Here is a 22,722-nt window from a genome sequence, read left to right as displayed (position 1 = left end):
ACGAATGGGTGCATCCAGAAATGCATATAAGTGTTAGTTTGAAGGCTTGAGAGAAAAATAACTTTGGGGAGGACGATACGTAGATGGGAGGATAATATTAAAATAGATTTGAGGGAGATGGAATATGATATGGTATTGTCTGGATTAATCTTACACAAAATAGGGACTGACAGCGGGCTTATGTGAGGGCGGCAATGAACCTTCGGGTTCCTTAAAAGCCATTTGTAAGTAACTAAGTAGGCCTAAGTAAGAAGTCAACATTTTTAATTTACTAAAGATTATTATTTTTTTGGTCCTATAGAATATATCTGTTATGGTAACAAGCCACAAAGGATAAAACCACTGGAGGAGGGGAGTTCGATCCGGTGCTGTGGAGTGGACTCCGGCGTAGTTCAATAGTGAGAGCGCTTGGTACGTAGAACCAAGGACCCGGGTTCGATCTCCGGCGCCAGAGCGAATTTTTCTCCTCTAATATTAGCTGTCAACATTTTTAAGGTTTCAGTATTTTTCCACCCTTCTTGTCTTAAAGGGATGCGCTACTGAAAAATGACCGTTTTTGAAGAAATGTCATTTTTTTTTTTTTTTTTTTTTTTTTACTCTTCATATGCTAAATTCCAATGCTCCATTACCACAACCTGTGTTTCAGCTATAATATGCACTATAAAAATATGGAAAACTCTTGTTTTAGATTCCAAAAAACGGTTTCAAAAATAAACGTGTTATTTTCAAATTTTATTTTAAAAAGAGTTATTTCTTGACTTAGATAATTGAAATTTTCTTGATTAATTCATAATCATGATCATAATATGCTGTTAAAATTTCAATACATTATCTCTTAAAATGTAGAAATTAGAAAATTCAGTAGCGCATCCCCTTAATAACTTATCGAGTGTGGTATTGTATGGGGTAGAAACATGTACATTACGACGATGTGAAGAAAGAAGATTGGAAGCACTTGAAATGTGGAAAATGGAGAAGAAAGGAGCATGTGAAGTGGACAGAATAAGAAATGAAGTTGTACTAGAGAAAGTGTGTGAAGAAAGAACGATGCTGAAACTGATTAGAAAGAGAAAAAGAAATTGACTGGACCACTCGTTGAGAAGAAACTGCCTATTGAAGGATGCACTGGATGGAATGGTGAATGGAAAAAATTAGGCAGGATGGATGAAGGTGATAATGGCGGCGAAATGAACCCAGGACTTGTACTTAATGTGTTGAGGAAAAACCCAGGAAAATAACTCCATCAGGTAACTTGTCTCAATCAGGATTCGATCACGGGCCCGCTAGTTTCGCAGTCACACACGCTGACCACTACTCTAAAGCGTTGGACCTGTCGACAATTGCAACATGAAAAATGTAGCTACTACATTTCATGCTTTCCGGACTGTATGGATGCGTTCTACAGTGTAAATTACTCAATTCGCTTCTTGAAGTTCAACTAACCATTTTAACAGGGCAATCACTGTTATGGCTGTGGTAATAACGTTTTTGTTTATATTTGCGTAGTTTAATATTCTTGCAGCTTTTGTTCCAATGTTTTACATTCAAATTTGCATAACATAAAATGACGTCGGAACTCTTAACCTTGTAATTCATTTCAAACTTGCGAATTACCGTTTGTGTACACAAACAATTTAAACCTGTGTTTCTTGTGTGACGATCACTCGTCACTAAAGCTCAGATTTCCATCAAGTTTCAAATGTTAAAACGTGCGTGAATTCATGCACTACCACATCACAAAACAAGACAATGAAGCGAAAAAAAAAACAATAAAAATATTCACTATCAAAATTGAGTTCTACATTATGCTACATTTTGTCTTATTTTGAAACAACGCACAAGAACTAATTTTTCATAGAGTGAATCGGGAGAAGATGCTTATTTCTTTGTAGTTTCACATTCTTCCAAGAGAGAACGCCACTCTCATGTTTTCATGAGCACTGAGACAGTTGAATGTCTGTAGAGTGGACGCTAACTCATTTTTCCACGTGTTCGTATAGTGAGAAGAAAAAAAGCAAGAAAACAGCTTATTTCTCTGCTATAAAATAACTGCAAAGGTATGTTAAAATTTTAATACTGTCAAACCTTTGTAATGGATATTGTAGTAAAGGTTCTAATGTTTGTACTGTTAACAACCAACGACCTTGTTCCGCCATCTTAGGTTGCGTCACAGCAATAGGCATCTTACCCCGATACTTGGGGAAGATGATCACTTTTTTTCGGGGTGAGATGACAACATGTTGCAAGAGTTTTATTTTTTTGTTTTATTGCAGGGAATGTGTAAACATTACGTAAGATCCTCTGATAGAAGTCAGTGGATTGAGGACAGTCTTCAACTTGCGATGGAACATGTTATAACAGAGGGTATGAACTGTTTTAGAGCATCGCAAGCATACAGGATTCCTTACCGAACCCTTAAACGCCGCCTATAAAAGACTGATGACAGAAAAATACACTGGATTGAATTCATTGTGTGCAAGAAGTGATTTCACGAGTCTTGTACACGGCAATAAAATCTGTGCAATGACTGTGTTGCTAAGTAATGATAAACGAGTGAAAAAGTGCCTATGAGTTTTAGATTAAGTCAATTTTGTTATATACATGTATCGAATCAAATTCAGGTAACCTACATATATCAGTAAATGTGTTAATTTCATTTGCCATCTTACCCGACTACCGGGAAAAGATGCCTACAGTGCAGGTGAGAAGAAAACCTGTATCTGTAAACTAGGAAATTAATGTTTTCTGTTTTGTACCAAAAATACAGTTTCAAAATACCTTCCAGACTTTGATATTTCAATATGAAATTCAAAACTAAATGAATAGTAACTTAAAATTTCAATCAAAGAAAAAGTCAGGCATCTTCCCCCGATCCACTCTAATTTCCTTCACTTAAGCTCATGCGTTTATCTGACAGCACGTTTTTGTACCCATAAAATTGACTTTCCACGTCAGGAAAAGTAACGGGTGCATACTTAAGCGGAAAAAATTGGGAGAAAGTGAGGTCGAAATAAAAGACTTTTGCATTTTCGCATGACAATGACCCCATCGGGAATCGAACCCGCAACCTTCTGCCTTTAAATCGTTATGCCTTAACCGCGAAGCTCCCGCGCGCCCGAAAATACACAAATGCTTACGTTTTTATTACAACAATCACAATAAAGTAAATAACCGTCTGTCTTTAGAAATTATCTTCCCTTAATCCATTTTTAGAGAAGATGTCATCTTGCAGTTCTAACAGGAGCCATAATAACGATACTTCACAATTCAACTCAAATATAGACTATACTAAAGTTAAGTTAGAAAGAATGCTGCTTCTGCCTTCCATATTTTCAATAGTTTGCCATAATGCTTGTGGCGAGCGAGAGTTGGGGGTTGGAAATCCTAGTGTAAGAAGAGCAGAGAGTTTAGTGGAAAGTCCAAAGATGCTATTGTAGTTGTCAGGTAGGATGCGTCTTAGGGCCGTATTCTTAAACGAGACTTTGGATGAAGACTTCCCAAAGTCGACTTTCATAGTAAAGTTTAACTTTGTTAAAAGTCCTATTCATAGACATTACATCTGAGACTTTGACTTCGACTTTGGTAAGTCGAGATTTGACGATCTTGTTCTAATGTTGGCAATCACAATCACTGCCTTCTAAACGAATTAAATTGATAGATAGTTGAAATAGATTAAGCATTGCCACAATCAAAGCCATCTTTTGAGTGACAAATCAATGAAACAATTGAACATCGGTACATGTTAAGCAATTGTTAACCGTTCTTGCAGCTTCACATTAGAATAATATTATTCGAGGCTTATTGTGAAACTAACGTAAGTAGAAAAATTAACATTTTTAAGTCTTTACACCAATCGATAATAATTTGTTCTTCTACCTGGCCACAAAAAATCGTAACTCAGTTCGAACAGTCTTGTATATAACACAATTCATAACTACAAAACATGATGGTATAGTTTACCTGAAATAGTATTGTCTGTTAAGAATTTTGTTGCGAATAAAACATCTATTGCAGTTGCGTTAGTTTCACATGAGGCCCTGAAATTATTTAATTTTAACATAATTTTGTTGTGAAGATATGGAAGATAAGATTCCACCAATGACAGACTATGAAAGAGACATATTATCCTGCTGACAGTTGGCAGAGTTATTCCCTGCATATCTGCAGAAACTACTTAAAAATTATCTGAAATCAATATGCAGAAAACATTATTATAACGACCGCAAGGATTATAAATTAACTGCATTTCCAACTGTATAATCTATGGAATTAAATAGTAAGAATCAATATTAAGCTATTAACCCTTACCTATAGCGTAAAATCGGAACGAAATAAGTTGTATTATTTATTGGTGGAACAGATAATCCTCTTTGATTATTCATCAATGAAAGTTGAAACATGATGAGGATATTTAATACTGTCTATCAAATCTGTACCTTGATTTGAATTTATATTGTGACAATCGGGAGTCGATCGCGTCCCACGAAGGTCGGGGGCGCACAAGAAAACGAGAGACGCAGCGAAGAAGGTTGCGGCCGCTCGGGTCTGGAGGGGACAGACGTAAGAGGGGGGCGCGAGGTGGCGGCGCGGACGTGACGAAGGGTGAGGGGAAGTAAAGCAGCTGGTGACTGAGGGGAGAAATCCAGAGAATTCGAGAGGTGCCATCTTCTAGGCATCTGTCGATTGATCGCGAAATCGTACTCTCCAGAAACTATGGTTTAGTTATAAATACGACACGCGAGTGAACTTGAGTCAGTTAGTTGTTGTTGTAGTCATTGGACAGTAAGCCAGCCAGTCAGTGTAGCAGTGAAGCCAGCTTCGAGACCGGAGTTCGACTTGAGTTGTGTCCGTAACTGTGGGAGCCGGAAGTCCCAGTGCAGTGGACTGCAGTTGGGGGACCTGAGTTCGAAGTTCAGTGGACTGCCTCTGAAGGTCTGGAGTTCGAGATACTGTGAACTCGAGTGACTGAGCTAGAAGAACTAGCCAAGGCGAACGAACTGTGAACTGAGAACTGACAGTCCTGTGTTGTAAATAGTGCTTTGTGAACATTAGTGAAGATTAGCAGTACATTGTTGTTCTCAATAATCCAAGTAAATTGTCATTGTCTCTGTGGAATGCAATAACGAATACTGTGTTGCTGTGTGGAGTGGAGATCCCTTTGTTGACGGGAGCAGAATTAAATTGTAGAAAGTGATTATTATTGTTGAAACAATAAAATTACATTATTAATTTGTATTAAAGTTACAATATCTATAATAATACGCTAAGGAACATGAGCAGCTTAATAATCTTCTAGATATCTTCAATATTCTCAGCAAATTCAACAATTTCCCAAATATCAGTCATTGTCCTTTTGTCCACGAACCAAAGTCAAAGTTTTGATTTTCGGCGATTTCGAAGTAAAGTCACGATTGAAGTTTACTTTCGTCAAAGTGTCGACTGTGAATAGGAAAATTTAATCTTAGTTTCTTATTATACCACCTCTTAATTTGTTCTTCCTCATCAGTTTTTTCTTTTCCCCTTTTGTTAATTTCCTTCTTTCATTCTATATTCTCTTGTTCATTTTCTTTTTATTTATTTTCTTTTCCCTTTTTGTTCGCCTCTATCGCCTTCTCGCCTTCTTTTCTTCATTTATTTTTTCTTTTTTATTTCTTTTTGTCTTTTCCTTTGTCATTTTCATACAATTTCTACTCTGATATTTTTCCATTTTTTTTTCTTACTCTTCAAATTTCTATCCTAATTTGTCCTTATCTTTTTCATCTTCTTCTCCCTCCATCCTTTATCCTCCATCTCTGTCTTATTTCCCGTCTTATCCTTTACATTCAGAGGCATAATACCACGTACAGTAACTAATAGTTACGAAATACACTTATAATTTATTTCGCTGTTTCATTCAACAACACTTTCAACGTTGTTCACTGTCTGTGTGATCTGTGACGATTATAAATTGGTAAAGGCTAATATACTACATATAGACAGTCGCGGACCTCCCACAGTAATGTCAACAACGAGACGTAACCAGAGTCGAACTCTGGACCTTTCTAATTGCAGCAATAAAGGTTACACGCTTGTTAAACAGTTTCGTGTCTTCTGAGATTCTTGACCGTTGCGTAAGACAAGATGAGAGCTAACATAGACCTATTTACGGGAGAAGGGAAAGGAAACAAGCTGCCAGAGTAATGCGGTCACCAGGGTAACGCCGCGACAAATGCGAACCTCTCTTTCACCAACAAATCGACTAAAAAATCGCAAGTCTTGTTTTAATATCTCATTTTATGGCATATTAAAAAGGACAATGGGACGAAAAATTGAAATGCACGCCGTACGTGCTGTAAATGATTGATACAAATTTAATTGTTATGCAAAGATAATTAATATACCTAAGTTGTTGAAACTTGGGTCATTTAAGGGTCCTCTAGGCCTGAAAGTTTTATATACTACATATATATCTATATATACAGGGTGGGTGGAAAGTAACTCCTTATTGTAATGTGCTTATAACTTTTGTATATATTTATATTTTTTTATGAAACTTAATACATGCTTTCTTTACAGTGGTAGAACGTGATCTGTAATGGCTGACCGCATCACAGTGCAGGAGAGAGCTCAGGTTGCCGCCCGCTATGAAGTCTGGCGTTCTGTTGTGCAGGTGCAGAGCATGGGCCTCGCTCTACACTGGATCCAAAGACAACCAAGAACTGTCATGCTAAACTGATGACCACAGGATCTGTGGCGGATATTCGTAGAAGTGGCCGTCCCTCAACATCCAAGTCAGACGAAAATGTGCGAAGGGTTGAGGAAATGTTCACCAGAAGTCAACACGACAAGCCAGTCGTGAAAGTGGTCTCTCCCGACACACAATCAGAACTGTGCTGGAAAAAGAATTAAATTTCCGGCCGTGGAAGCCACATTACTGTCAACAGCTATCGCCGGAAGATTGTGACCATCGAATGGAATATGGTGAACTTGTGCTAGGTTGGTATGGAGACTGGCCCCAGTTGTTCGAGAATATCATTTGGAGCGACGAAGCAATTTTTCATATTGGAGGGTTTGTGAACCGTCACAATTGTCACTACTGGGCACAGCTTGATCCAGGGGCAACAGCTGAAAAGTCTCAAAGCCGCCCTAAGGTCACAGTTTGGTGTGGCATTACATCCAACAAACTTGTGGGTCCGTTCATTCTTCGAGACACCATGAACTCTGAACGGTACCTAGCCATGTTGGAAGATGAAGTGTGGCCAATTGTTTCCACCTGGGATAATATCAATGACCTAATTTGGATGCAAGATGGAGCCCCACCACATTTTGCACTCAACGTCCGTGACTGGTTAGATCGACATTTCCCAGGACGTTGGTTGGGTCGCCGTGGTCCGCATGAGTGGCCAGCACGGAGTTCCGATCTCACCCCGTGCGACTTCTTTTTGTGGGGTTGGGCGAAGGAAGAAGTTTATCGCACCAAACCACGAATTTTGGATGAACTGGAATATCGTCTACGCCAAGTCCTCAATAACATACCACAGGAATTTCTGCACAAGTCAATTGAAAGTATCCCTCGCCGGTTACGAACATTAGTGGAAAATGCTGGAGCATACTGTATGTGGAGTTTTAAGTTAATCCATAGGACTCCTACCATGTTAAACTACAAAGCAAAATTTGTTCCAATTAAATAGAATAAATATTAACAGATTTATAACCATATTACAATAGGGAGTTACTTCCCACCCACCCTGTATATAATTTGAACTGGTAATGGAAATTACGCGAAAACGGCTGAACGGATTTTAATAAATGACCCCTCATTTTGAAGGTTGGAACCCAAAGTTTTTCAGAAAAATAGTAGTTTTCAGTGAAATGTCAATTTTTCAACATAATTTTCCTATTTTCTAAAATCCATCTGTCGTCACTCATTAATTGCATTTCAGAATAAAACAAAACACACACTACAGTAAACAATATTACACGAAGGCCATGAACTGCAAGAACATATTTAGAGCTCAAATTAAATTGGTTATTAAAAACTTCAAGCCTTACTAAAAATAATTTACAGGTCTGATTCTGTGGTGTGTAATTTTCTGAGTACAGCTGTGTATTGGGTATTAAGAGCTACAAAATTGAGGTGGTTTGATAACATTATTACCATTAGAAATAAAATATTATTATAGTTAATGCCATGATGTGACTATTTTTCATTAATTATATATATATATATATATATATATATATATATATATATATATATATATATTAATGCTATATTGATGATATGAAAGTGAAACGTTCTGGGGTTATATAAGTAGATATAGAGAATATCTTAAATTAGATATTGATTTCTATAATTTACTGAGTGGTGGCTATATAGTATATATATATATATATATATATATAAGTTTAGTATATGTTACTGAAAACTATAAAACTTACGTAAGGTGTAGATATTTATATGCGTGATTCTCTTCAGTTTTGGCTTGAGAGAGCGCAAAACTTACAGTTCCTAAGGAGAGACCAAAAGGTATTACTTACTGATAAAATAAGAGGCCTACAAGATTTTGTAGTTTCCCTATCATTTCAGCAAGATCTCTTAGCAGGATAAAATGATTATACCCTATACATTTCAAGTAGTTTACGAAACATCCAGCAGCTATACCAAGATGATATGTCTATTGTTCGAAAGCATGGCAAACCTGACTTTTTTTTTTATTTTCACCTACAATCCGCAATGCCCTGAAATAGCTATTGCTTTACTCTCACATGAAAAACCGACTGATCGTCCTGACATTGTTACTTGCGTTTTCGCGTTGAAACTAAAAACTGAAGGAGTATAGGTTCAAGAAAAAGTATTTGGCATCAAAAACCATTCAGAGGGAGTATGTTTCATTATTATGGAAGCAAATAACTTTAAGGATGTCTGGTATTCTTCATTGAAAATAAATCTGAAAAATGTTTATTTGAACGTTTAATGAACTTAGTTTTCAGCATTTGCAGCCACTATATATATATATATATATATATATATATATATATATAAAGATGCTCAGTGTGAGTTGTATTCATGACTCTACAAGTGTCTAATGTGTAATTCGTCCCATACCATACTCTTTCTATACGTAGTTTCACTGTAAAATGTTTCGCTTTCTGATATAATATATAATTCTCAGCTTAAATTTACCAACATCCTGTCTTACAGATGACACAAATATTTAATCCTTCACATGACCTCATAAAAAGAAATCAATCGGAATGGAAAAGGGAAACGGGGAGATCTCTTTATCCATTGTTCATCTGCATGCCCACTTCTCTCAATTCTGCAAGTGGTGGTGGTGGTGGTGGTGGTGGTGGTGGTGGTGGTGGTTGTGGTTGTGGTGGTGATGGTGGTGATGGTGGTAAAAATGATGATTGCGGTTCCTGTTGTAAAAATAAATGCGTACTTTCATAACTGTTCCTAAATTACAATGAAAATAATAGGCTACATCACTTACATGGTATTCTTTTCTTCTCCGTAGTATAACCTAGTTATGAAATTCCATTAACAAAGCACACATTCTGAGGTAGCCAGTAATCCAGTTTCGTAACAGTTTCCTGCCATCGGCGTAGTCTAAAATATATTCAGAAGTCCAGTCTCTCCTTTTTGTCTTTCAATTTAATGACGTTGAAGAGGTTAGGCTGATGTAACACGCAGTTAACATCATTTCTACATGACATTTACACACTTTATGCTTACAATGGCTTACAGTCCTATGTTTCACGATAGTTGTTGCCAAGATACCTTATTGCATAACAGATGACTGTAGACCGGTTTGGTAGGGCTTCTATCAATATCAGGTCAAAACAATTGACCCATTCGAAATACACGTGTAAGATGGTTTTTTAAAGGTACGCATGCGAAATCTTATCCTATACACGAATCAGAACGACACATCGATCAGCAGTGTTTTGTTTCCAGTAATTCACCACTTCACAGCTACTCTAGCCGGTAGGACTTGATTTTGGCTGTCTTTGTTGACGTAACAAGACCTGCTTCAACTTTTAGACACAGTAATCGAAGTCATGAATAGCCAGTCTTTAGTGGTTTCAAAATTAGACCTCTTTGCATACAAATTACACCTTTATGCTGGCTTAATACAAGCAATTCAGAATTTAGTACTTACTAATTTCAAAACATATATGGGCTTTTAATTCCAACGACTTAAGTTAATGATCCATTATGATAAATGAGCCGTTCAGAGCGAAAGCAGTGTAAGTCAAAATTGGATAATGAGGTTTAAAGTAAAAATTCTGTAAAATACAGCGCAAAGTAGCAATTAATTTGTCCTTCTTGCTATCCACTGACTACTAATAGTTTAAATAAAGTGAATATTAATTGCTATTTTGCGCTGTGTTTTAAAGAATGTGTACTTCAACCCTCATTACCTATTCCTGACTTACACCACTTCCGCTCTGAACGGCTCAGATATAGAGTGTAACATGGTCTTATGGTCTTAACTCCGCCAGTAAAAATACGCCAAACAAATTCTCATATTGTACTACATTATTGTTCTGCATCGTAAGACACCATATTTTTTGTATTTTATTGGGTTATTTTACGACGCTGTATCAACATCAGGTTACTTAGCGTCTGAATGAAATGAAGGTGATAATGCCGGTGAAATGAGACCGGGGTCCAGCACCGAAAGTTACCCAGCATTTGCTCGTATTGGGTTGAGGGAAAACCCCGGAAAAGAAACCTCAACCTGGTAACTTGCCCCGACCGGGGTTCGAACCCGGACCACCTGTAAGACAACATATATTTCCACGTTTTTAATTAGGTTATTTTACGACGCTGTATCAACATCTCAGGTTATTTAGCGTCGCAATGAGATGAAGGTGATAATGCCGGTGAAATGAGTTCAGGGTCCAGCACCGATAGTTCATCAGCATTTGCTCAAATTAGGTTGAGGGGAAACACTGGAAAAAAACCTCAACCAGGTAACCTGCTCCGACCGGGATTCGAATCCGGGGCACTTGATGTCGCGGTCAGGGCGGTAATCGTTACTCCACAGGTATGGACTAAATGTGGTACTAATCAGGCTAAAAATATCTAAATGCGGAAGTGGGTATTGCTTTCATCATCTTTATTATTCCAGCAATATTCCCACACATTTTCCCAACACCCTGTATGATCGGCATTGCCCCCCTCCTTGAGCCACATCTTACACTTCACGCTCCTCACGCTCTCTTTCTCGCACGCAGTGGTCGTCGTCCGTCTTCCTGTCACTTCGTACCAAGTGCTAATGACTTCAGTAAGCTGATAAGTCAAGTGGTCTTTCATACGACACAATGCCCGAACTTGTTGCCACAGATTTGTTTGAAATTCTTCAAATTCCTCGCAGTAAATGGCTGTTACTTTAATCTAAGAACATTCTTACATTAGTTCCAAAGCATCTCCATTATAATCACACACAAGGCCGGATATAGGTATAGAGCCGCTCCTAGGCAGTGCTAAAATTTGCCACCCATCCCCCAACTCTCACAATAAAGTTTATGAGCAGCTATTATACAGGTCAGGTTTAGTTTAAATTAGTTTTAAATGAAATGTTACTGGAATCAAAAATACATGCATCTTACTTGTAGATTTACTTCGCACTTTTTCCACAAAGAAAGCACTCATATTGTCACGAAGCACGTCAGATTGGATGCAAAGAAATATTATATAAAATTATTCATTATTGAAACAAAATTGATTTGTGAAAGGCAGGCTGTGGTTTATTTTTAAACATTGGTTTTGTTGGTGGTACACTCTTATACAAAAAAAAGACCGGACTCTTGAAGTGTAAATTTATCTAAGTTCCGTTCGGCTGTGCGCCTGATACACAAGACTAAAATCAGAGTAGTAAGGACGAAACCAGCGAGATCCAAGAACATACTCTTATATCGGCAAACAACGGTTTGAACTCTGTATACGTGTCATAGCTCCGTGGTAAAACTCTGACTTCACACGCAGAAAACCCGGGTTCGTATCCGCCTTCGTATAAGTATATATATTTGTTTCGTTTTATTTTTTTTTCTAGCTAGAAACAAATATATTTATTAACGTGCACAGGAGTTTGGATTAGTTGAAAAATTAAACAAAAACATTCAGTAATATCGGAGACTTCTTCCTAATTACCCTTGAATTAAAATAGATGCTCAGTTCTTGGATCTTCTCCCTACTCCATAAGGAGTATTGATCAGTTAATATAATTTGTATTAGTAGTAGTAGCTGTAATAATAATAATAATAATAATAATAATAATAATAATAATAATAATGCAACAACCAGAATAATACCAATAATAATATTAATAGTATTACAAACACAATAATAATAATGATAATAATAATAATAATAATAATAATAATCATCATCATCATCATCATCATATTAATAGTATTGCAAAAACGAGATGAATAATGTTAAAGACAAAACCAATGTGTTCCAGATATTGGCTACACTCGTAAATAGTGCCGTTACATATCTGCTTTGTAATAGCTCCATGGTAACAGTCTAGCTTCTTGTGTAGGCGATTCAAGGTCGTGTACTCCGTAGGATGCAGGCGGTTATAGATGCGGAGGGATTACATACCCGGTATTGAATTTTTTGTATATTTTGATTTTTGTTTATTGGTCTCCGAGATGTGTTTCTTTATTTTGTTTAATACAAAGAAAAGGATGATGTTTGTTTATTCCTATCCGAGAAGGATTTCTTTTACTTAAGGTTTATTTTTCTTTATTTCTATCCGAGAAGACTTCGTTTAGTCTCTTTAAATACAAGATACAAGGGAAAGGATTGCTATTATGTATCTAACTTGCCCTTTGTAAATATTAACTTTCTGTTAAATATTTCACAATACTGGTTATTATCAGTATGCAAGAAGTAAAAAATGAGAATTAAAAAACAAAGTATAGACTGAGATTCGAACTGGAAAACTTTCGGATACAAGACCACAATGCTACCGACTACGCTATGCGAGAGAGACGATGACTCTTTAAGAAGCATGTTATGTAATCAACTAATCATCATATAGTGGTGGCAGTGGAGTGTTGGAAACATTTACGACAGAAGAAATTCGTCCGCGTGTGTATCATGCTCTGACGAATGCACCCGAAGTCTTCCGAATCGGACATAGAATCTGGAGCCCGGTCATTTTTTTTTTTTTTTGTCTAAGAGTGTACAATAATACGAGTATTTCTTACTTCGATACGAAATATAAAGAAAATTGAAAAATAAATCCAACTCTTTGCAGAATAAACCTTCCATATCGAAATATATAGAGTGATTCACGAGGAAAGGTAAAAAATTTGGGATATGAATTCTGAAGTCATTCTGAATCAAAAAGTTCATATGAATATAGGTCCGTTTTCGAACGGTTACGGAGATATGGATCTTTGATTTCACAAAAACTTCTAAAATTCCATTGTACTAACTCGCATTTAGAGACAGATAACGGACAAATTTAAAGTTTATATTCACGTATGCATACATAGCTAATATTCTAGACATCGGGGTCGATGTTTTCGCACATTTTCAAAGGTACCTCCTTCTGCTTCAATGCACTGTTGAACTCGGGCGTGAATCGCGCTCATCGCTCGGGAGAGTTGCACGTTGTTCTTTATGCCGCATCCAAAATACGGTCGATTAGCACCTCTCTCGTTTTCCCCTTCCTTTGCTATAGCCTACCAAGTCTTTCATCCAACCCCATAGACAGTAAATACTCTTTGATATGGTACCCTTCTGTTCGGAAAGCGTCGTTCATATTCAGCGACGGCACGCAAGGAACTTCCATCGCACAAACCATAAACATACATAATATCGGCATATTCTGTAGTCGAAAATTTATAAGGCATCTTGAAAACACAACTTAACACTTCCGATAACTGTACCTGTATAACTACTGTACTGTAGGTAGCTGACTGAACTGCTGTGAACTGATAAGTGATAGCATATTTGTTGGGACATTCGTAATGTCCCACCACCCGGTTTGTTTCTCTTATCTACATCGCTCACAATGCAGATTCCAATGTTACGTCATTCATTGCGACCTTGACCTTGTCTCACGTCAGCAGCATATGGTAATGTCTGGTTCACATTGGGGCGAGACGTTTTACCAAAAAAATGCATCTAGATCCGCCATTGTTCGAAAACGGACCTAGCCTATGTTCATATGAACTTTTTCACTCAAAATGGCCTAAGATATCGTATCCTAAATTTTTTACCTTTCCTCGTGAATCACCCTCTATAGTAGGCCTCCACATACTGAAAAGTGATTAAATAGTATTGTTGACGATATATTATATTGGTAATGTAACTGAGTTCTGGTTACTATTTACAGCGACAATAATATAATAAACACACATCCAATTTAATTTTCAAAAATGCATCCTTGTTTATACATGCAGCTACACACTTTCTTTTTACTCTCGCCGCGACCAACGCAATGCGATAACAAAACAATATCCGCCTTCCACAAGGTGTTCAAGAATGAACTTTAGAAACGATTTACCAACAGTGTTTTAAAAACAAATTTCACTGTAAATTAAAAATGAAAAAAAAGAAAAAGAGAAATTGAGAAAGAGAAAATGTCCCCCCCCCCCTGGAAACTGCCGCCCTAGCCTAGGCAACTGCCTACACTACATGTTTTCATTGTCATTATTACTACCAATATCATCATTCCCACCGTATCATTATCATCATCATTATGCTTTTAATCGATGTCAGTATTATCATCTCCAACACTGTTACTCTCGTCTTCAATGGTATCTTAGAGTTCGGATTTCATTTAAAAAACATTGAAAACAAGTTAGCAATACATAGAGTATAGCTGGAGTTTACATAACAAACTCTGAGTGGAGACTCACAACTTGAATATCAAAGCAACAGTTGTCGCGCTTGTTTGAATGAGCGTCGCGGAAGTTTGCCATTTAAATCATCCAAAATATACTGTATTGTGATATTCATTGTAATACAGATCTGTGAACCAGTGACAGAGTTTTGTTATATATAAAAGTCTATTTAATTCATGTACTTATTTTCTAGTTTTTAGAAGTCATTATAACAAGTAAAGTATATAACTTTAAAAGCAAAAATAAAGGCTCTAATTAATCAATCAATTGAAAAAGTACCGCATTCATGCAAAGTTCATAACGGAGAGTTTAAAGAAGTGCAGAGGAAAAAAATCACATAATATTTAATAGTCGATGACTAGTTTCATTTTCTTTATTTGATACCGCATGATACCGATCAGGACTTAGAAAAAATAGATCAATTAAAGATTGAACAAACAATATATGAGAGGGTGCACTTCCAACTCTGCTTAATGCACTTTTTGATGAAATTGAGTTATGTACGAAATCAGGTATTCTGGGACATATTCTATAGTCTAGTAATTGTATTTCTGGTGGTGTGGAAGAGAAGGCCTGATGGTCTTAACTCTGCCAGAAAAAATAAATAAATAAATAAATAAATAAATAAATAAATAAATAAATAAATAAATAAAATAAATAAATAAACAAATAAATAAATTAATTAATTAAATGAATGAATGAATGAATGAACGAATGAATAAATGAACAAATAAATACATAAATAAGTAAATAAATAAATAAATAAAATAATTACACATTCTTATCTTCTAGACAGAACTCTTCCTTCAACTTGCACCAATTGCCACAGTAGGATTTCTGTACGCCACTTAACTTCTGAATGTCCACTATATCACCTTCATCGAGATCAATTCCATATACCAACAGACTTATCAACAGTTCTTAACAACCCATCATTCATTTCAAACTTAATTAAATTTCTGAAAGCTATCAACATTTATGAGTGTGGGCCTATCTAAATGATTATTGTAATACAGTAAACTCTATGTAAACTGTAAGAATTTTTTATATATTGTCGCGATATGACTTCCTAAGTTAAAGCAACATAATAGTTATTTATGGTACTTGTGAGGTAAGTGCATCTTTATTGCACGAGTGGAAAGATTTAAGCACGAGGCGTCAGCCGAGTGCTTAAATTACACGAGTGCAATAAAGATCACGCTCACAAGTACCATACGTAATTTTATCCATGACCATAACGAAAAATTATGTTTTATAAAAGAAAGTATGTTGAAAATAAGTCCTCATGTAATCACATACCATGGCATGGATTTTAGAATCAATACGTGTACTAGGTAGGTCATGATGTAGGAGGCCATGATTAGTAAAGAATGGTATCTAAGGAGTTGGATAAATAACAAATTATAATTAATTATATAATTTTAATATATATTTTTTCATTTTAAACGTGTATTTTCGTCTTTTTGAAGTTTCAGGGATTATTTAGAAGTTTTCACGGGACTATTGTGATTAAAATAATTTCACATTTTACTTCTGTAAACTTAAGAGGAATATTAAAACTTAATTAATCGTCGTGTCTGTTTAGCTCAGTTGGCTAACGCATGTTGTTTTAAAATCCTATAAACCCAACTTCGCAGGTTCAAGTCTCCTCGAATCCCAAAAGGTAAATTATTACAAAATTTTAAAAAGAGTTCAATGGAAAAGTATACGTGTGAACCCGGGTACTAGGAAAATACTAATGAACTGTGAGATAAAGTACAAACTGTGAGGTAAAGTCTTTATCTCACTAGTGAAATAAAGTAATGTTGAATAAAAGCCTACTTTACAAACGCAAAAGTATTTAGTAAAGGCATGTTTTTCGTAATGGTCATGGATAAAATAAATAAATTAAATATTAAATAGAAACAAAAATAAATAAAAAGTAGTAACTATGGATACCAATTCTACCATATTTCCATATAGAAAAGTCGTATAAAAGTATGGCTCCGCTACAAAATCTGCTAAATGCATAAAGACAGTAGTCATACTCTGTATCAAAACCTACCCAATACAACAACAAATAATATTGAATGTTTTAAGGTCGATAGTGATGCATTTGTTTTCGCTTTGTAATGCAACAGCGTTTGCAGACTTCAGAAAATCTTTCTTCAGTGTAATTAATCGATGAAGAAAAAATATTTTTCTCTAAATGAAGCAAACATGGTTTACACGTAGGCCTCATTTCAACAATCAGTTTGTGTTTATTTGCTTGCTCGCTTGCTTAGTTACTCAGTTCTTTATTTATTGATTTTTTATTTAAATATTTATCTCATTATTTAAATATTTATTTACTTATTTAAATATTTATTAATTTAATTATTTATTTAATTATCCATTTATTTATACATTTATTTATTTATTTATTTATTTATTTATTTATTTATTTATTTATTTATTTATTTATTTATTTATTTATTCATTCATTCATTTAATTATGTATTTACTTAAATATATATTTTTTATATATACAAAATCAAACTAGGAAGGATCTTAAAAATTAATTATTGTGTATTTATCCATTACAACAATGGTTGCTACCGGTTAAAACGAATTATGGCGGTTCTTATTGTTAAAAACATTTTTATAGCTCTGTTTAAATTCGTGCTGAGGATTTAATTTACAAAGAAGTTCAATAATAGTCACTGAATATAGGCTATTATAAAGACTAACATAAATCCTGTGCGACGTTTTTCTTTAATTTATTTATTGTCGCTTTAGCTTATAACAAAAGTCATATCGCGACACAAACTTATTTTAACAATAACATAACATTTAGCAAGTTAATTCATTACAGTAAACATTACACAATTTTATCAAACAATCCAGTTAATTTGAAAAACTTTATGACACTATTGCAATAAGAAGGTTCACCAAGAGATTTTGCTATATAGCAACGATATATATCGTTGGGGATTTTTAGTTGTTGTAACTGATTATATTGAGGACAGTCCTGGATGATGTGCTTCACAGAGAGAGTTTCACTGCAAGTGTTACAAACTGGAGGAGGTTTCTTCTTTAGTAAATAATCATGTGTGAGTTTGGTATGTCCAATAAGTAGTCGATTGAAGAGAACTTGATTCCTTCGTGATAGATGTTTAGTTGGATAGAATAAACTGGAAGAGGTTTCTTTAGTAAATAATCATGTGTGAGCTTAGTATGTCCAGTACGTAGTCGGTTGATGAGAACTTGATTCCTTCGTGATAGATGTTTAGTTGAATAGAATAAACTGGAAGAGGTTTCTTTAGTAAATAATCATGTGTGAGCTTAGTATATCCAGTACGTAGTCGGTTGATGAGAACTTGATTCCTTCGTGATAGATGTTTAGTTGAATAGAATAAACTGGAAGAGGTTTCTTTAGTAAATAACTATGTGTGAGCTTAGTATGTCCAGTACGTAGTCGGTTGATGAGAACTTGATTCCTTCGTGATCGATGTTTAGTTGGATAGAATAAACTGGAAGAGGTTTCTTTAGTAAATAATCATGTGTGAGCTTAGTATGTCCAGTACGTAGTCGGTTGATGAGAACTTGATTCTTTCGTGATAGATGTTTAGTTGGATAGAATAAACTGGAAGAGGTTTCTTTAGTAAATAACTATGTGTGAGCTTAGTATGTCCAGTACGTAGTCGGTTGACGAGAACTTGATTCCTTCGTGATAGATGTTTAGTTGGATAGAATAAACTGGAAGAGGTTTCTTTAGTAAATAACTATGTGTGTATGTGTATGTCCAGTACGTAGTCAGTTGATGAGAACTTGATTCCTTCGTCATAGATGTTTAGTTGAATAGAATAAACTGGAAGAGGTTTCTTTAGTAAATAACTATGTGTGAGCTTAGTATGTCCAGTACGTAGTCGGTTGACGAGAACTTGATTCCTTCGTGATAGATGTTTAGTTGAATAGAATAAACTGGAAGAGGTTTCTTTAGTAAATAACTATGTGTGAGCTTAGTATGTCCAGTACGTAGTCGGTTGATGAGAACTTGATTCTTTCGTGATAGATGTTTAGTTGGATAGAATAAACTGGAAGAGGTTTGTTTAGTAAATAACCATGTGTGAGCTTAGTATGTCCAGTACGTAGTCGGTTGATGAGAAATTGATTTCTTCGTGATAGATGTTTAGTTGGATAGAATAAACTAGAAGCAGTTCTGATTTTCCTGACTTTGCTAGTAGATGTTTGAAGCCAATTGGAGTACCATAGGTGCTTTAACTTTGTTTTAAGGTGAGTGGCTATATCATTATTCCAAGTGTCAATGTCCATATCCTGTATAGGAAGATGAGTTGCTTCTTTTGCTGCCATATCGGCCTGTTCATTTCCTTGCAGACCTACATACGTGCTACATACATTGCCCATCTCAAACGTTTGGCTTTAATGTTTCTAATTATGTTCGGTGAAGAATAAAATCCGTGCAGTTCTGCGCTGTGTAACTTTTTCCATTCTCCTGTAACTTCATTCCTCTTAGCCCCAAATATTTTTCTATGAACCTTATTTTCAAACATTCTTAATCTCTTTTCCTCTCTCAAAGTTAGAGTCCAAGTTTCACAACCGTACAGAACAAATGTAACTGTTTTACAAATTCTAACTTTCATATTTTTTGACAGCAGACTGGATGACAAAAGCTTCTAAACCGAATAATAACAGGCATTTCCCATATTTATTCTGCGTTTAATTTCCTTCCGAATGTCATTTATATTTATTATTGTTGCTACAAGATCTTTGAATTTTTCCACCTCTTCATAGGATAAATATCGAATTTTTATATTTCTATTTTGTACAATATTCTGGTCACCAGACATAATCATATACTTTGTCTTTTCAGGATTTACTTCCAAACCTATCGCTTTACTTGCTTCAAGTAAAATTTCCGTGTTTTCCCTCATCGTTTGTGGATTTTCTCCTAACATATTCACGTCATCCGCATAGACAAGAAGCTGATTTAATCCGTCCAATTCCAAACCCTGTCTGATATCCTGAACTTTCCTAATGGCATATTCTAGAGCGAAATTAAAACGTAAAGGTGATAGTGCATCTCCCTGCTTTAGCCCGCAGTGAATTGGAAAAGCATCTAACAGAAACTGGCCTATACGAACTCTGCTGTACATTTCACTGAGACGCATTTTAATTAATTGAACTAGTTTCTTGGGAATACTAAATTCAATAAGAATATTATATAATACGTCTCTCTTAACCGAGTCATATGCCTTTTTGAAATCTATGAATAACTGATGTACTGTACCCTTATGCTCTGATCAATAGTCGATCTATTACGCCTAAAACCACACTGATGATCCCGAATAATTTCATTTACGTACGGAATTTATCTTCTTAAAATATTTGACAAAATTTTGTACGACGTCAACAAAAGTGATATTCCTCGAAAGTTACTACAGTTAGTCTTGTCCCCCTTCTTAAAAATAGGTACGATTATGGACTCCTCCTACTGTTCTGGTACAATTTCCTTTTCCCAAATTGCAAGTACAAGCTTATAAATTTCGCTTGATAATGCACTTCCAGCCTCTTGTATTAATTCTGCTGTAATTTGATCGATACCCGGAGACTTGTACTTTCTCAGATTTTCTATCGCAATTTCGACTTCAGAAAGTGTCGATTCGGGTATAAATGGTTCAGCAGTTTGTATTTGAATTTCGTCCCGATCATTTCTATTTGGTGTATGTATATTTAGTAGTTGCCGAAAATAGTTTTTCCATCTGTTATTAAATGTTAACACATTACTATTAGTTACTTCATATGAAGGAATGTAAACATAACTGTCAAAAAACATATCTTCATGTTATATAATTCAATTTTAAGTAATTACACTAATTACAACAAACAAATCACATTAAAAAATTGAGGATTAAGCCCTTTTACTTGAACAGCTTCGATATCATACTGGCAGCGATGAAGATATTCATCTCCTCGAAAGGACGTTTCTTTCAATCTGAACATTTGTAGGAGAACTGCACAGTAATTCCACTAGATTTTCGCTGCAAGCAACGAGGCAAATTATATCATGCAGCGACCGAGTCATTACAAAGACTACCGTTGCACGCGTAACAGTCATTACCCCGTGCCTGCAGGCCCTCAGATCGATCACGTACAAATCAGTTGAGTATCCAATTCATCACACGATACTTAGTACAGGAGATCATTACGCCTGTCCCTCTGTTTAGTAACTATTATATGAGTATGATATGAAGAGGAGTCAAACTGACTGGCAGGTGAGTCTAGCCTGAAACTCTCTCAATCAGGTCAAGGGTTCTTTTGCGTGGTCAAAATCTATGTCACGGGAATGGAATTAAATTTATGGGAGGGTGAACTATGGCCCGCAGTGGACAGAATTACCTCAGAGCATTTAGGTAAGCAATTACTTACTTACTTACAAATGGCTTTTAAGGAACCTGGAGGTTCATTGCCGCCCTGACATAAGCCCGCCATTAGTCCCTATCCTGAGCAAGATTAATCCAGTCTCTATCATCATATCCCACCTCCCTCAAATACATTTTAATATTATCTTCCCATCTACGTCTCGGCCTCTCCAATGGTCTTTTTCCTCCGGCCTCTCAACTAACACTCTATAGGCCTATGCATTTCTGGATTCGCCCATACTTGCTACATGCCCTGCCCATCTCAAACGTCTGGATTTAATGTTCCTAATTATGTCAGGTGAAGAATACAATACGTGCAGTTATGCGTTGTGTAACTTTCTCTATTCTCCTGTAACTTCATCCCTCTTAGCCTTAGCCCCAAATATTTTCCTAAGCACATTATTCCCAAACACCCTTAGCCTATATTCCTCTCTCAAAGTGAGAATTCAATCATTTTCCTGACCATAAAGAACAACCGGTAATGTAACTGTTTTATAAATTCTAACTTTCAGATTTTTTGACAGCAGACTGGATGATAGAGGATTCTCAACCGAATAATAACAGGCATTTCTCATATTTATTCTGTGTTTAATTTCCTCCCGAGTATCATTTATATTTGTTACTGTTGCTCCCAGGTATTTGAATTTTTCCACCTGTTCAAAAGATAAATTTCCCATTTTTATATTCCCATTTCGTACAATATTCTCGTCACGAGACATAATCACATACTTTGTCTTTTCGGGATTTACTTCCAAACCTACCGCTTTACTTGCGTCAAGTAAAATTCCCGTATTTTTCCTAATCGTTTGTGGATTTTCTCCTAACATATTCACGTCATCAGCATAAACAAGCAGCTGATGTAACCAGTTCAATTCCAAACCCTCTCTGTTATCCTGAACTTTCCTAATGATATATTCTAGAGCGAAGTTAAAAAGGAAAGGTGATAGTGCATCTCCTTGCTTTAGCCCGCAGTGAATTGGAAACGCATCTGACAGAAATTGACCTATACGGATTCTGCTGTAAGTTTCACTTAAACACATTTTAATTAATCGAACTAGTTTCTTGGGAATACCAAATTCTATAAGAATATTATATAAAATCTTCTCTCTTAACCGAGTCAAATGCCTTTTTTAAATATATGAATAACTGACGTACTGTACCCTTATACTCCCATTTTTTCTCCAATACCTGTCGAATACAAAAAATCTGATCAATAGTCGATCCATTACGCCTAAAACCGCTCTGATAATTTCATCTACATATGGAGTTAATGTTCTCAAAAGAATATTGGTTAAAAAAAATTTTGTACAACATCAACAAAAGTGATATTCTTCGAAATTTACTACAGTTAGTCTTGTCCCCCTTCTTAAAAATAAGTACAATTGTGGACTCCTTCCATTGTTCTGGTACAATTTCTTTTTCCCAAATGGCAAATAGAAGCTGTAAATTTCGCTAAGTAATGCGC

Source organism: Periplaneta americana, chromosome 8 (assembly GCF_040183065.1).
Source record: "Periplaneta americana isolate PAMFEO1 chromosome 8, P.americana_PAMFEO1_priV1, whole genome shotgun sequence".
Taxonomy (NCBI): Eukaryota; Metazoa; Arthropoda; class Insecta; order Blattodea; family Blattidae; genus Periplaneta; species Periplaneta americana.
Note: the sequence above shows the minus strand (reverse complement) of the source record.